The sequence below is a fragment of the Canis aureus genome, chromosome X, assembly GCF_053574225.1.
Source record: "Canis aureus isolate CA01 chromosome X, VMU_Caureus_v.1.0, whole genome shotgun sequence".
Taxonomy (NCBI): Eukaryota; Metazoa; Chordata; class Mammalia; order Carnivora; family Canidae; genus Canis; species Canis aureus.
Genome location: NC_135649.1, coordinates 32,639,793 through 32,647,540, shown reverse-complemented (window position 1 = coordinate 32,647,540; position 7,748 = coordinate 32,639,793). Strand labels below are relative to the sequence as shown.

The 7,748-nt window shown below is 45.4% G+C and overlaps 1 pseudogene; it reads right to left on the bottom strand.

Annotated features, from left to right (window-relative positions):
• Positions 1–747: 747 nt before the first annotated feature.
• On the bottom strand, positions 748–1,257 carry LOC144308835 (nuclear cap-binding protein subunit 2 pseudogene; annotated as a pseudogene).
• Between the last annotated feature and the right edge of the window lie 6,491 nt (positions 1,258–7,748).

Here is a 7,748-nt window from a genome sequence, read left to right as displayed (position 1 = left end):
AAGTTGTATGACAGAGCAAAACTTCATTTATCATATTTTATCTTCTGTAAACTTAAAAATTGTTAAATAATAACTCCAGGCCCCAATGTAGACCATGAATCTACTATCAATTTTTAAAAGTTTCCATCTTCCTAAAAGAAGTGTGGTGTTTTGGGCTGCTAGATCAAGATCAGAGATCAAATCTGTTGCCATGCAACACAAATTTGGACACAGTAACATAAAATCATTCTGGTAACCTGACACCTGGCCAAGATTCCAAGACTATAGAATTAAAGGCATTCTTTCGGATTCTGTCCCTTAATAGGAAAACATGAAAAGGCTTCCAGCTCAGTAGAGACCTTGAACAAAGCATGGTGGGTGCACGTGGCTGGCTTAGTCCCCTGGAGCTAGCAACTCTTGATCTTGGGGTTGTGAGTTCCAGCCCCACGTTGAGTGTAGAGATTTCTTTAAAAAAAAAAAAAGCGTGGTAGAAGTGGGCAGGTTTAGAGGTGGTGGCTCAGCAGTTGAGCATCTGCCTTTGGCTCAGGTCGTGATCCCAGGGTCCTTGGATCGAGTCCCGCATCAGGTTCCCTGTGCGGAGCCTGCTTCTCCCTCTGCCTATGTCTCTGCCTCTGTGTGTGTGTGTCTCTCATGAATAAATAAATAAAATCTTTTTAAAAAGTGAGCAGGTTTTCAGACCCTGGGTAATGCCTGGCAAATTCAACGGGCCAAAGGAGTGAGATTTCATGATGGGGCTCTCACCACTTACTAGTTTGGGGCCAATTTTCCATAGCCTCCTCTCTCAGCATCATTGTCTTGCCAATACTCATCTCGTGCTTGTTCTCCAGATCACCCATGGCCATACTACCTGCCCTCCTTAAAACCTGCGTCCCAGTCTGCATGAATGATCCCGTCACCCAAATGTGTTCCATGCATGTACCTCATGGCATTTTCTGCACCTGCTCTTGAGTGGTACTCCACAAAGCAGAACCCACATGCTGTTGTCTTCATCTTCGGGTCCTTCATGATTTTCTTTATGCCTCCACTTCTGCTGAAGAGTTCATAGATTTTTCCTTTCAGTGGTGTAAAAGGAAAGGTTTTCAGCATCCAATACACAGCTATCTTCAGTAATTTTTCCTGTTCTTCACTGTCACCTTGGAAGGGCTGGTCCCAGTACCAGCTCAGTTCCACGCAGGAGTCGCTGCACAGCGCAACTTCGGCAGGCCACTGGGCATAGTGCAGACAGGTGGATGGGACCTCTGCCCCTCCCGGAACCATGAGGTGGCTGCAGCTGTGTCAGAAACGCAGCTGTCGGGGATCCCTGGGTGGCTCAGCGGCTCAATGCCTGCCTTTGGCCCAGGGCGTGATCCTGGAGCCCCAGGATCGAGTCCCGTGTCAGGCTCCCAGCATGGAGCCTGCTTCTCCCTCTGCCTGTGTCTCTGCCTCTCTCTCTCTCTCTCTCATGAATAAATAAAATCTTAAAAAAAAAAGAAACCCAGTTGTCATTAACGATTATGTATATTTCCTTCATGTTTTGTCTGTGCATGTATGTTTCACATAGTGGGTTTCCATATTCAAATTAGTTAAAGTCCACAAATGTTTAACTGAGCACCTGCTATGGGCCAGCCACTATTCTAAGTACAGGGGATATGGTGGGGAAAGAAAGAAAATTTCTCTTCTTGTGTGGCTCACATTCAAGATAGAGAAGATAATCAAAAAAGTGAGTGAATGATATTGTATATTAGGAAGCAGTAAATACAATGGAGAAAAATAAAGCCCAGAAGGGGGATGGAGAGGCGGGGGATGATGTTTCAAGATCTGAAAGCAATGAAGGAATGATCCATGAGGATATTTGGGCAAGAGCATTCCAGCAAAAGAAATCACAAGTACAGAGTCCCTGAACTGGAAACAGGTTTGGTTGTTCCAAGGCCAGCAAGGAAATGACTGAGGCTGAAAGTAGAGTGACCAAGGAAGGAATTGGGAAATGAGGTGCTCAAGTCCTAAAGGTGAGGGTTGGGTAGGGCGGTGTGAATCCTGTGGGGCTTTGAAAGCTGCTGTAAGGACTTTGGACTTTTGCTCTGAGTGAGATGAAGCGCATCTTTGAATACTTAGTTTCAAACTGGTTTCCAGTTTTTGCTACCATCTATCATGCTTTGTGATTTTTTTTTTTCCGTACAAATCTCTGTTTACAGAGATATACATATAGAGAGTGCTCCGGTGAGCACTTCCCCAGGAAAAAGTTCTAGAAGTTAAATTCCTTGGTCACAGGTTAGGAATAATTTGAGGCACTTGCTGCATATTGCCAAAAGGGCTTTCTAGAAAGGCTAACCTCATTTAAAATGTAATTTAGGGGATGCCTGGGTGGCTCAGCCGTTGAGTGTCTGCCTTCGGCTCATGAGATCCAGGATTGAGTCCCGCAATGGGCTCCCTGTGAGGGGCCTGCTTCTCCCTTTGCCTATGTCTCTGCCTCTCTCTCTATGTCTCTCACGAATAAATAAATAAATCTTTTTTAAAAAGAAAATATAATTTAGTTGACATTGAGTGCCTACTACTTTATTGAGGCAGACATGGTCTAGGTGCTTTAAATACATCGGTGAACAAATGAATCTTTCATTCTAGCAATTTCATTCTTGCCAGCATTGTGTCAGAGTGCTTGCCTTGCTGTATGCTTGCCAACATGAAGTATTACCATTCTTAAAAAGCTTCAAGAAACAAAAGGCAAAAAAGAATGCTCCAGTAATTTGAATGATGAAAAGTGGTACGTTGTTACTATGTTCTTTTGGATTTGATTACTAGTGAAGTCGAATTACTTCCCACACATTTTCTAGCTAATCAGCCAAATTGTCCTATTTTTCTTTAAAAGCTTTTAGAGACCTTTGAAAATAATTTAAAGGAGGCAGGAGGTTTGGAAACATTAACAGACTTAATATATATCTTGGGAAATAAGTAGTCCACAGGTCAAGTACATAAGCTTTAGAAATTGATTTGAAGCCAAAGAGCACATATAATGCAACTCTTATGTTCTGGAGAGGGCTTTTAAGTCAGGAGCTCCCTTCCTATTTCCACAGAATTCGAGAACTCTGGACAAAACCTTTCCACCGACTACAAGCCAGAATGGGGTGGGGGGCTGCTTTTCCTCAACAATCTCAACATCCCAGGGTTACTTAAGAGCCCACCTAAATATCAAATAAGTGCCAAGAGCATTTATATTCTCAAGCTGTATCGCTGCTTGAAGTTTTAAGTTGAATACATTTTCTACCCACTGTGTGAGGCAGGATTTCCTTCAATCAATTATCCAGGGGAATACAGAGGTGTAGCAGGAAGGACATTGTACTGTGATGAATGAAAATTATAAACCCTCCAGCCTTCCATAAAGGCATTTACCCCACTTTTTATAAAGACAAAATATAGGTGTCTGCATGGCTCAATGGGTTAAGTGTCTGACTCTTGATTTTAGCTCAGACCATGATCTCAGGATTGTGGGATCCAGCCCCGCATCAGTCTCTATGCTCAGCGGGGACTCTGCTTGAGATTCTCTCTCTCCCTCTTCCTCTGCTCTCCACTCCCCACTCTTTCAAATAAATTTAAAAAGATAAAATATAGCTGAAGTGAGATAACATACAGCATTGTGTAAGTTTAAGGTATACAACACACTGATACGTTTATATTGTAATAGGATTGTTGTTGTAGCATTAGCTAACACCTGTCTCATCCCATAGTGATCATTTCTTCTAGTGGTGGGAAAAAATAAGATCTAGTCTCTTAGGAAGTTTAATGTTTAAGATACAGGTTTGTGGCCTATAATCACTGTACTGTACTAATAGTGTACATTAGCTCTTCAGGACTTATTTATCTACTAGTTGCGAGTATGCACCCTAATACATCTCTCCCCTTCTCCCACCCCCAGCCCTTGGTCACCACCATTCCACTGTGTGTTTGTGAGTTCAGTGTCTGCTTTTAGATTCCACGTATAAGAAATATCATACTGTATTGTCTTTCTGCCTCTGACATTTCCCCTACTTTCAGTAGTGTTTATTTTTGAGGAGAGAGAATCAGGGATGAAGAGAAGGATTTTATTTTTTTAAGATTTTATTTATTCATTCATGAGAGACACACAGAGAGAGGCAGAGACTGAGGCAGAGGAATAAGCAGGCTCCATGCAGGGAGCCCGATGCAGGGAGGGGTGGGGGGACACGACTCCATCTGATCCCGGATTCCAGGATCACGACCTGAGCCAAAGGCACAGGCTCAACCACTGAGCCACCCAGGTGTCCCAACAAATATGACTCTTAAAAAATTTCAACAGGGGGGCAGCCCGGGTGGCTCAGCGGTTTAGCGCTGCCTTTAGCCCAGGGTGTGATCCTGGAGACACGAGATCAAGTCCCACATCAGGCTTCCTGCATGGAGCCTGCTTCTCCCTCTGCCTGTGTCTCTGCCTCTCTCTGTGTGTGTCTCATGAATAAATAAAATAAAATCTTTATTAAAAACAAAAACAAAACAAAACAAAACTTGGGCAGCCCCAGTGGCTCAGCGGTTTAGTGCCCCTTTCAACCCCGGGTGTGATCCTGGAGACCTGGGATCAAGTCCCATGTTGGGCTCCCTGCATGGAGCCTGCTTCTCCCTCTGCCTGTGTCTCTGCCTCTCTCTCTCTCTCACTCTCTCTCTCTCTCTCTGTCTCTCATGAATAAAGAAATAAAAATTTTTTAAAAATTTCAACAGGGGTTATCTGGGTGGGAGCTAATGACTTATTTTTTACTTTGTATCTCTATTAGAAAAAAAAAAACTCTGGTGAACCATTTATTATTCTTAAATTTCCCCAGTTTTGTAAAACAAAATTTCTGTGTGTGTGTGTGTGTTTCACATGTCTGCAAGAATATAAAACGAACTGCTAATGTGTGGGCCCCATTTAAAGATTGCCTGGGGAGCTGGGAGACAAAGAATGAATTTCATTTTTTCTTTTGTTTTCTTTTATTGTTTTTATTGTTTATTTATTAAACAACTTACATATTGTTTGTTTGTTATAATGAGCATGTTTTACCGTTCTACATTTTTTTCACAAAACTAATAATAAACCTTTTTTTTCTTCTGAAGCTAAAAGTGACATGTGCTGACTGTAAAAAATGTAGGAAAGCACAAAGAAACAAACAATCATGACAGTTAACATTTTTACCAGGTTTCCTTTTAGGCTTCCTTTTAATGCATTTTTTAAACACAGTTGAGTTTTCATACTGTGTGTTTCGTATTGTTTTTCTTTCTTAATATTAAGACATAAGCATTTTCCCATGTCATGCATGCCATAATAATGTTTTATGGTTTTGTCACATTGCAAGTGGATTAATCAGCTATTTCTACTGGCTGGCTCAGTCAGTAGAGCATGCAACTCTTGCTCTTGCGTAATAAGTTAGAGCCCCACATTGGACATAGAGCTTAGTTTTAAAAAAACTTTTCTGATAAGCATCTTGGTAATGAAATCTTCATTTGCATTTCTAAGTGTTTCCTTGGCATGGATTCCTAGAGGTCAAAGCACTGGACCAAAGAGTACATTTCTAGAAGTGGGATTAATGGATAGAAACTATTTTTATGAATGACAAAAGGCTATGTCAATTTCTACTCCCAACAGAATACAAGAGTCTCATCACCCTCCTGCCAGCCTTGTAGATCATCCTTTTTCTCCTTGAATCTTTCCGACAGGGAGGTCAGGTCGTAGGTGACAGTGGTATCTCCATTTTTCATTGCCAGCGAGACTGAACATTTTTCATATGCTTATTCACCATTGGTGCGCACTCTTCTTTGGGCTACCTATTTCCATTTTTGCCCATTTATTGACTAACATCTTATGGATTTTCTTATCAATCAAAGTGAGCCCTTACAAGATATTAACCCTTTTCTCTGTCATTAGATGTAAATGAAAATATTTTTCACAAGTTTGTTGGTTTTCACAAATACCTTGGCCATAGACTTTTAAAACCAAAGACAGGGCAGCCCTGGTGGCGCAGCGGTTTAGCGCCTTCTGCAGCCCAGGGTGTGATCATGGAGACCCTGGATCGAGTCCCACGTCGGGCTTCCTGCGTGGAGCCTGCTTCTCCCTCTGCCTGTGTCTCTGCCTCTCTCTCGCTCTTTCTGAATGAATAAATAAATAAATCTTTAAAAAAATAAATAAATAAAACCAAAGACAGAGTCTAAATATAGCCTTGTGCCCTCAGTTTAAGCCTGCTTTCCCTTGATTACATCGAAGAAGTTTGACAAAAGACCTATAAGGGCCATTTCAGCTAACCCTAAATTCAGATTTGTGGGGAAAAAAATGTATGGGCCCAATTTAAGGATTATTCCGCTCATATGTACTTTTAAGTGATTTAAGAAGATGGGGTGGGGGCAGGGATGGAAGCAGTTTGTGCCAGAAATTTTTTGTGCTCAGAAATTCTGAGGTAAGAAGCCAATTCTCTCGAATCTCTTGCGTGTTGAGAGGGGGAGTAAATTATGTGTAAGCGAACAGAACTCTTGGTGGAAAAGTACTGCTCTGGGCCGCAGATGTGAGCAGGGCTTGGTTTTAATTATATTTCCCCCTTCTGTCTATTCTTTCTTCCGCTCCCCTCCCCCCTGTGACAGTGAAGAGGGCGGCCAGATTAGGTTTTTATAGGGTATAGACAGCCCTCCTCCCTAAGGCCTGCTCCTGTGCAGACGGTTAGCACATCAATAGCCGGGGGAAATACCCGGGAAAGGAAGGGACCAAACAGGATCTCCCGGTAACTCCCGCTTTCGTCTGGGATATACAGCACAGGGTTATTGAGACTGCCATGGGTAGCTCGACAGGTTTCAAATAAAAGAACGCTGTCGGTGGATCGCGGTTTGGCGCCTGCCTTTGGCCCGGGGCGCGATCCTGGAGACTCGAGATCGAATCCCACGTCGGGCTCCCGGTGCATGGAGCCTGCCCCTCTCTCTGTGACTATCATAAAAAAATAAAGGAGCGCTGCCAACAAAGAAACTTTGCTCACTATTTTGAGCCCCCCCCCAAAAAAAAAGCGCAACAACTGAAGGTTGCTTGCTGATGCGTTGGGACTGAGCAAGTCTGTGATTGCGAAAGGGTTTACATTTCCGAGAATGAACCCAACTTAAACCCGGTGAGCCGATCCGACACCCCCAGATATTGGGAGGACTGTCAGGGGCCTGTGCACTGACGAGAGCTCCCCGGGGTGTCCTCGCCACAGCCTCCGGCGGCGAGGATTGCAGAAGGGTCGTTAAGGGGAGTGGAACGGGGTTCCCGAGGTGGAAATGCGTGGTCTGGGCCTCCAAGGTGGAAAGAGCAGCTCGAGGAGTCTCTTTCCGGGGCCCCAAGAGAGCCTCGCGGTCCCGGGGGACGGGCGGGGAAAGGGGAGGCTTCAGAATGGGAGGCGAGGGGGAAGCCGCAGCGAGAGAAATGGAATCGCGAGCGGCGCGCAACAGGTGGCCGAGCAAAGGCCAGGCTCCGCGAGCTGGTCGCGGCGCAGCCGGCGAGGGTGCGGAGGAGGGCTGCGCCCTGCGTCGCGCTCAGCGAGAGGCCGGCGCCGGGACGGCGTGAGGCCGGGCCCCGGGCCTCTCGGGTTGGGCGGAGGCCGGCAGCGGCTCCCCCCGCCGCAGGGCAGGCGGGCCCCGGCCCCGGGAGAGGAGCGACCGTCGGGAGACCAGGTGGGGGGCCGGGCCGGACGCAGCGCTGTGCCTCGGCGGGCGCGGGGGGCGGGGCCGGGAGGCTCCGCCCTCCCGCCCGCCCCGCCTCCTCCGCCGGGTAGTCCTTG